At 40.8% G+C, this 9711-nt stretch overlaps 1 pseudogene; it reads left to right on the forward strand.

The window, feature by feature from the left end:
* The first annotated feature begins 888 nt into the window (after positions 1–888).
* LOC113924084 lies at positions 889–7626 on the forward strand (annotated as a pseudogene).
* The last annotated feature ends 2085 nt before the right edge of the window (positions 7627–9711 follow it).

Here is a 9711-nt window from a genome sequence, read left to right on the forward strand (position 1 = left end):
TAAAGTCTACTATCATATCATACTATTGGTTTTTCCATTTTTCCCATCTGTCCTTTTTCTTTTTCCATCTTTTTAATCTCCTTTTAAATTAATTATTTCTCAGTATTATATGATATCTCCTCTCTTGGCTTGTTATTTCATTGTTTTATTTCCTTAGTGATTCCTTTGGTGGTCACAATATACGTCTTTAACCTATCACAGTATACCTTCAATTGATAGTATAACATTTCACATATAATGTAAAAACCGTATGTAAATATACTTCCATTTACCTTCTCATCTGTGCTATTTGTTGTGTGTCTTCTAGATATTATAAATTCTATGCCACATTGTTACTTTTACTTCAAATAGTCAACTGTTTTTTAAGAAATTAAGTAGAAAAATATCTAGTGTTCTTTATTCATTTATATTTGAGTTTTTGCCTTTAACCTGAGTAAGTTTATTTAACATTTCTTGTAGTGAAAGTCATCACTTCTGTCATCTGAAGATATTTTATTGGGTTTAAGTTCTTAAGAAATATTTTGTTTAATTTTAATTCTAAGTTCACAGTTTATTTCTTAGCATCTTAAAACTGCCATTCTGCACCACAAGTCATAGGTGTATTGTGGGAAGCGTTTCTTTGCTTATAGCCCAGCCTCCAGTATTAAATGAACATGGTGTAAATAAAGAGGGTGGGATTTTGAAGATGACATGGCTCTAAAGTGCAGGGAACAGTGCAAAGGAACCTTTGTGCAACTTTTGGCAGCAATCAACATTAGCAAGACCTCAGCTGTTCACAATAGCTAACTGGGCATTGGCTGTCTGGGTTGCCAGCTGTGAACTAGAAGAGAGGTCTCTTGTCAAGTAAACATAAAGTGGTTCTCTTTTCCCCAGGTGGTGGGGCTGCACATGAGCAGTAGTTGCAGCTTTGGAAAGATGGAGCAAGAGCAAAGGAAAAAGATCTCTTCAGTTCCAGAAAGTCTCTTGAAAAATTGGACGGCTTATCAGGCCCTCAAAGCCACTCAAGCAAAGCAGGCACTTTTGGATAAGAAGGAGCCAAAGAAAGGAAAATAACTCAAGTTTAAGCAACTGGAATGGTTCCTAAGCAATTCCTGGCTACGATAACATGACAGGGCCCACCTCAGGCCACTAGAAAGAAGTGAAACCTCATGACTATGAAGTGCCAGATAAACATTTCTTGGTCTTTATTATATGCATCTAAGGATTAATGGGGTGAGTTTAATGGTGCAGAGGATCATTGCAAGGTTCACCTGAAGAAGATTTTTCAGTGGTGTCTTTGTCAAAGTGACCCCCCAGACCATATAGTGGAATCTCATACGACCTGAGGATTTCCAAATCTGAAGTCTGTCTCGGAACTCATCTTGAAATGTGGACAAGGCAAGATCAAGAATAAAACCATCCTTTAGAGAGGGTGAGGAAAGATGGCAGAGGAGGAGGGGACCCTATTTCAACTGGTCCCCAGAATTGAGCTGGATATCTACCAGACCATTCTGAGCACCCACGTAATTAGCCTGAGATGTAAGAAGATCTGGATCTCTACAAACAGAATATCGCAGGCTGGTTTCGAGGTATGAAGTGGGGAGCTGTGATTCTGTGGGCAGATATCAGAAGATAAATGGCAGCGGGAGGATGCCTGGCTGTGGGGATCCTACACCACTAGTGAGCGACAGCCTCGCTCGCTGGGGACGGGGCACAGACTCGCAGACCGGTAGCGGCGGGGAAAGGCCTTTAGGGCAGCTCCCGGGGCAGAAACCCAGAGCAGCGGGGTCGTGTGTGCAAACTGGGAGCAGCTGGTGGTTTTAGAAGCACAAAGGGCAGAGACGTGCCCCGACCTGGAGCCAGGACTGGGAGCGCTGCAGAGGGGTGCACAATCTAGGATGCTGCAGTTTATAGCAACACGAACAGAAACGGAGACAGTGTGGCCTGGAGAGCTCTCTGAAGAACAGACTGCAATTTCTCTGCTCTGAGGCAGAGGGTTGGAAACGGTTTCTTCTGTTCTGACTCCTGGAAGAGATGCGGAAAGCCACCAGGGAAAGCCGCCAGAGAACAAAAGCCCCCAAACCTGATTCCCACTGAGTGCATCCCCCGCCAGGGGGGCAGAGCAACTCCGCCCAAACAGGGTTGCCTGAGTAACAGCGCAGCAGGCCCCTCCCGCAGAAGACAGGCTGGGAAAACAAGAGGCCAGCCACCCTAACGTCCCTAGAAAACAGGTGCATCTTGCTTGGGTTCTGGTCAATAATTTGGACTCTATACATTCCCTCAACCACCCATCAACAGAATCACTAGGAGGAGGAAACCCCAAAATAGAAAAGACTCAGAAATTATGACTTATGCTGCAGATTTACAAATGAATGCAGATATAACCAAGATGTCAGAGATGGAATTCAGGCTAGCAATTGTGAAGACAATAGCTAGAATGGAGAAATCAATTAATAGCAACATAGAGTCTCTAAGGGCAGAAATGAAAGCTGAATTGGCAGAACTTAAAAATGTTATCAAGGAGATCCAATCCAATCTAGATAATCTAACAGCTAGGGTAAGTGAGGCAGAAGAACGAAATAAGCGACCTGGAAGACAATACAATAGATAAAAAGGGAAAAGAGGAGGCCAGGGAAAAACAACTCAGAATCCATGAAAATAGAATCAGAGAAATAAGTGACATCATGAAGCATTCCATTGTCAGAATAATTGGAATCCTGGAGGGGAGGGAGAGAGAGAGACGACTAGAAGATGTATTTGAGCAAATTGAACTTCCCTAATCTGGGGAATGAAACACACATTCGCATCCTAGAGGCAGAGAGGACCCCTCCCAAGATCAAAGAAAACAGGCCAACACCCCGGCACGTAATAGTAAAACTTGCAAATCTTAGAAACAAGGAAACCATCTTAAGGGCAGTTAGGGGGAAGAGATTCCTTATGTACAGAGGGAGGAACATCAGAATAATGTCAGACCTATCCACAGACACCTGGCAAGCCAGAAAGGCCTGGCAAGACATATTCAGGATACTAAATGAGAAGAAACATGCAGCAAGAATACTTTATCCAGCAAGGCTGTCATTTAGAATGGATAGAGAGATGCAGAGCTTCCAAGACCGGCAGAAACTGAAAGAATATGTGACCACTAAGCCGGCCCTGCAAGAAATATTAAGGGGGGTTCTATAAAAGGAGAAAGACCCCAAGAGTGATAACAACAGAAATTTACAGGGACAATCCGTAAAAACAACATCTTCACAGGCAACATGATGACAATTAATTCATATCTTTCAATAATCACTCTCAACGTGAATGGCCTAAATGCTCCCGTAAAACGGCACAGGGTTGCAGATTGGATAAAAAGACAGGATGCTTCCATATGCTGTCTACAAGAGATTCATCTTGAACCTGAAGATACATCCAGACTGAAAGTGAAGGGATAGAGATCCATCTTCCATGCCAGCAGACCTCAAAAGAAAGCTGGGGTAGCAAATCTTATATCAGACAAATTAGAATTTAAACTAAAGTGTGTAGTTAGAGACACAGAAGGACACTATATCATTCTTAAAGGGTCTATCCAACAAGAAGATCTAACAATTGTAAATATCTATGCCCCCAACATGGGAGCAGCCATCTACATAAGCCAACTGTTAACCGAAATAAAGAGTCATATTGATAACAATACATTAATTGTAGAGACCTCAATACTCCACTCTCAGCAATGGACAGATCATCTAAGCAGAAAATCAACAAGGAAACAAGAGCTTTGAATGATACACTGGACCAGATGGACCTCATAGATATATACAGAACATTCCACCCTAAAACAACAGAATACTCATTCTTCTCGAGCGCACATGGAACTTTCTCCAGAATAGACCACATACTGGGTCACAAATCCGGTCTCAACCGATACCAGAAGACTGAGATTATTTCCTGCATATTCTCAGACCACAATGCTTTAAAACTGGAACTCAATCACAAGAAAAAATTTGGCAGAAATTCAAACACTTGGAAGCTAAAGCCCACTCTGCTCAAAAATGTTTGGGTCAACCAGGAAATCAAAGAAGAACTTAATTCATGGAAATCAATGAGAATGAAAACACATCGGTCCAAAACATGGGATACTGCAAAGGTGGTCCTAAGAGGGAAATACATAGCCATCCAAGCCTCACTCAAAAAAATAGAAAAATCCCGAATTCGCCAACTAACTCTACACCTTAAAGAACTAGAGAAAAAGCAACAAACGATGCCTAAGCCACACACTAAAAGAGAAATAATTAAGATTAGAGCAGAGATCAATGAATTAGAAACCAGAAACACAGGAGATCAGATCAACGAAACTAGAAGTTGGTTCTTTGAAAGAATTAATAAGATTGATAAACCACTGGCCAGACTTACCAAAAGAAAAGAGAAAGGACCCAAATTAATAAAATTATGAATAAAAGGGGAGAGATCACGACTAACACCAAGGAAATAGAAACAATTATTGGATTATTATTATCAACAACTATATGCCAATAAACGGAGCAATCTGGATGAAATGGAGGCCTTCCTGGAAACCTATAAGCTGCCAAGACTGAAACAGGAAGAAATTGACAAACTGAATAGGCCAATAACCAGTAACAAGATTGAAGCAGTGATCAAAAACCTCCCAAAAAACAAGAGTCCAGGGCCTGATGGATTCCCTGGGGAATTCTACCAAACATTCAAAGAAATAATACCTATTCTACTGAAGCTGTTTCAAAAAATAGAAACAGAAGGAAAACTTCCAAACTCATTCTGTGAGGCCGGCGTTACCTTAATCCCCAAACCAGGCAAAGACCCCATCAAAAAGGAGAATTTCAGACTGATATCCCTGATGAATATGGATTCCAAAATCCTCAACAAAATCCTAGCTAATAGGATCCAACAAAACATTAAAAGGAATCATCCACCATGACCAAGTGGGATTTATCCCCGGGATGCAAGGGTGGTTCAACATTCGCAAATCAATCAATGTGATAGAACACATTAATAAGAGGGGGAGAAGAACCATATGGTCCTCTCAATCGATGCAGAAAAAGCATTTGACAAAATACAACATCCTTTCCTGATTAAAACTCTTCAGAGTATAGGGATGGAGGGAACATTCCTCAAGTTCATAAAATCCATCTATGAAAAACCCACAGTGAATATCATCTTCAATGGGGAAAAGCTGAGAGCCTTTCCCTTAAGATCAGGAACACGTCTAGGATGCCCACTCTCGCCACTACTGTTCAACATAGTACTAGAAGTCCTAGCCACAGCAATCAGACAACAAAAAGAAATAAATGGTATTCAAATTGGCAAAGAAGAAGTCAAACTCTCTCTTTTCGCAGACGACACGATACTTTATGTGGAAAACCCAAAAGACTCCACCCCCAAATTATTAGCACTAATACAGCAATTCAGTAATGTGGCAGGATACAAAAATCAATGCACAGAAATCAGTTGCTTTCTTATACACTAATAACGCAACTGTAGAAAAGGAATTAGAGAAACAATTCCATTTACAATAGCACCAAAAACCGTAAGATACCTCGGAAAAAACCTAACCAAGGACGAAAGGATCTATACTCTAGGAACTACAGAACACTCATGAAAGAAACTGAAGACACAAAAAGATGGAAAAATATTCCATGCTCACAGATTGGAAGAATAAACATTGTTAAAATGTCTATGCTACCCAGAGCAATCTATGCCTTCAATGCCATCCCGATCAAAATTCCAATGGCAGTTTTCAAAGTGCTGGAAGAAATAATCCTAAAATTTGTATGGAATCAGAAAAGACCCCGAATTGCCAAGGAAATGTTGAAAAAGAAAAACAGAGCTGGTGTCATCACGTTGCCTGATTTCAAGCTATATTACAAAGCTGTGATCACCAAGACAGCATGGTACTGGCACAAAAACAGACATATAGACCAATGGAACAGAAGAGAGAACCCAGATATGGACCCTCAACTCTATGGTCAAATAATCTTTGACAAAGCAGGAAAAAACATGCAATGGAAAAAGACAGTCTCTTCAATAAATGGTGCTGGGGAAACTGGACAGCCATATGCAGAAGAATGAAACTCGACCATTCTATTACACCATACACAAAGATAAACTCAAAATGGATGAAAGCCCTCAATGTGAGACAGGGATCCATCAAAATCGTAGAGGAGAACATAGGCAGTAACATCTTTGACATCGCCCACAGCAACTTCTTTCAAGATACATCTCCAAAAGCTAGTGAAACAAAAGCAAAAATGAACTTTTGGGACTTCGTCAAAATAAAAAGCTTCTGCACAGCAAAGGAAACAGTCAACAAAACAAAGAGGCAACCCACAGAATGGCAGAAGATATTTGCAAATGACACTACAGATAAAGGGCTGGTATCCAAGATCTATAAAGAATTTCTCAAACACAACACCCAAAAAACAAATAATCAAGTCAAAAAGTGGGCAGAAGATATGAAAAGACACTTCTCTGAAGAAGAAGACATACAAATGGCTAACAGACACATGAAAAAATGTTCATCATCATTAGCCATCGGGGAAATTCAAATCAAAACCACATTGAGATACCACCTTACACCAGTTAGAATGGCAAAAATGGACAGGGAAAGAAACAACAAATGTTGGAGAGGTTGTGGAGAAAGGGGAACCCTCTTACACTGTTGGTGGGAATGCAAGTTGGTACAGCCACTTTGGAAAACAGTGTGGAGGTTCCTCAAAAAATTAAAAATAGAGCTACCCTATGACCCAGCAATTGCACTGCTGGGTATTTACCCCAAAGACACAGATGTAGTGGAAAGAAGGGCCATATGCACCCCAGTGTTCATAGCAGCAATGTCTGCAAAAGCCAAACTGTGGAAAGAGCTGAGATGCCCTTCAACAGATGAATGGATAAAGAAGATGTGGTCCATATAGACAATGGAATATTACTGAGCCATCAGAAATGATGAATACCCAGCTTTTACATCAAGATGGATGGGACTGGAGGAGATGATGCTAAGTGAAATAAGTCAAGCAGAGAAAGTCAATTATCATATGGTTTCACTTATTTGTGGAACATGAGGAATAGCGTGGAGGACATTAGGAGAAGGAAGGGAAAAATGAAGGGGGTAGAAATCAGAGGGAGAGATGAACCATGAGAGCCTATGGACTCTGAGAAACAAACAGGGTTTTAGAGGGGAGGGTGGTGGGGGGATGGGTTAGCCTGGTGATGGGTATTAAGGAGGGCACGTATTGCATGGAGCACTGGGTGTTATACGAAAACAATGGATCGTGGATCACCACATCAAAAACTAATGATGTATTGTATGGTGACTAACATAACATAATAAAATAAAAAAAAAATTAAAAAAACAAAACAAAACAAAAAAAAACCCCATCCTTTTGACAGACAACATAGTGATTTAGTGATTTAGGAGCACCTGGGGAAGTATGGTGTTATTTGCTTGGAAGACCTCATTCATGAAATTGCCTTTCCAGGGAAGAATTTCCAGGTGATCTCCGAGTTCTTAATGCCCTTTCCATCTCTCATGCTACGAGGAATAAAGTGGGCTTCCTCAAGGAGGTGGGCTTACCTGGCTATGAAGGTGAATGCACCAATCAGCTCATTTGGCGCGCTGAACTAAACCCATAATATCTGTAAGCACAGCATGTTGGAGGCAGGTGTTTTGTCTTTTGAAACGGTTATCCAGTATTTTCAGAGAAGATTATTTTCTGTTACATCTTCAGTAACTAGAGGGAAGGGTCATGAAAAAAATGATGATGTTCCTGGTAGGCACTTTTCATTTTATATAACCGGCACTTCCGGTTCCAAGGAAAAGTTCCAGTGTGTTTTCCACATTGGCTGCCACCACCGCCTCCGAAATCAGCAGAGGACTCATGCCATGGAAGAGGGAGTCCTGCTATGTCACATTTTCTATACTGAGGATTAATGTTGATGAGTGAATACCCAAGCATGAATACAAGACAGCAGCGGAACAAACCCAGGGACATACTTGAACCTGGGGGGCTCCTTGGGTCTTGTTTTGGAAGGAACTTGAAATACAGTTACAAAGAAGAGCACAAAACAGTGCTCGATTGTCTCTGCTATGAGTCCATCGTTCTAACTTCTCAGGGATGGCTTTGTGAGTTCTCAGACTTGTCTGACTCTTAAGTGTATCTGGTGGCTTCCTTATCCCAGCCCACAGTTGGACTACTTCTTTTCTCTAGTTCAGGATTTTAACCTATTCGTGGGTCTACGAAAAGGGAAGAATCCTTTTCCCAGGAAAATGCATACACTCAAATTTTTACTTGCAAGTTTGTAAGTTCATAGACTCTTCTTAGGGACCCATGTACCTTATGTGAGGAAGTCCTGCACTATCAGGATTGGTCACCTGGGCCCTGACCTTGCTAGGCTCCTGTGGTTCCATGTCTGTGGAAGACCAAAGCTTATCAAGATGGCTTTTTTCCTTGGAGCCAATTGGGTGTTTCCTATTAGGAACACAGTGGTAGATTCCTGATTCTCCTAACCATCTAACTAAGGGAAATATCCACCATTTATTTCTGCTGGGTTCAAGATGGGATTTTCTTGGCTTGGCATGGATGAAGTTAGTACTCTTAGGTCTTCTAGGCCCCAGACAGGCTTAATTGGACTCTCTCCTTGCATAGTCTAGTCTCCAAAAGCATTGCTCTCTACCCTGCTGGTAATGACGTACTAGACCAACACTAAGGCTCCTGGGGACATTAGACCTAAAAAGGGGACCTGATCCTGCCTGTGTTTATCATCAGTGTCCCCCCTTCGTAGGTGGGTCTTCCTCTGCTACTGTCACTTTGTTGCCTCAACTGCTATCTGAGTAGTTGGTGAGGGTGTGCCAGGCATAAGTTAAGACTTGAAAACATGCTTAACCATTGTGTCCCCTGGGCCCTTAAGATCAGCTTTGCTGCACTTTTGGCCCATGTGGCCCTCAAACATAGCTGTGAGGTTGAGTCAGAAGTATAACAATGCCTTAAAATGTACCAGCTTACGAGGCGATTAATTAAGTTGGTTGGCTCAAGAGTTAACTTGCCAGGAATAGATGTTAGAGCTTACTCTAATACTTTAAAACACTGTGAAATCAAATTACTTTAAAATGATGTACAGGAAAAGAGCAGTTGTGAGTGTGAAAGCCCAGGGTTTCTATCCCAGATCTGATTTATACTAAATATAGGAATAATGTTTCCATTCTTACCTGCAAAATGGGGCTAATACAGTCTAGCATGTGTGCCTCACTCACAAAATTGTTCAAGGGTTTTATGCAAAATAATAGTTTTTCACTTAGAATTCTATGTAAGTAAATAAGAGGTTATAAAAATTTTTTAAACTTGTCATTCCATTGTTTTCTGGCTTACATTGTTTCTGATGAGAATTCAGTGGATATTCTATTGTTCCTTTCCTGTATCTAGTATGTTTTTTTCTTATGGATGTTTGAGGTTTTTATTTTTAATTTGGTTTAAAGCAATTGTGCTATAATATTCCCAGATGTGGTTTTCTTTGTGTTTATCCTGCTGTGGTTCATTCCTCCATCATGGCCAGAATGAGAAGTTGGGATTTCCAAAGTCAGATTTTTAAATGTTCACTTTTTGGCTGAGGAGATGAATATAAATATCCTCGGGGACATTAGTTATTTGGTAATAGACAATGTTCTCTGGGGGTTATTTTTCATTAAATTTGGAAACTTCTTTGACTATTATTTCTTCTAAC

This window comes from Zalophus californianus, chromosome 2 (assembly GCF_009762305.2).
Source record: "Zalophus californianus isolate mZalCal1 chromosome 2, mZalCal1.pri.v2, whole genome shotgun sequence".
In the NCBI taxonomy this organism is placed as follows: domain Eukaryota; kingdom Metazoa; phylum Chordata; class Mammalia; order Carnivora; family Otariidae; genus Zalophus; species Zalophus californianus.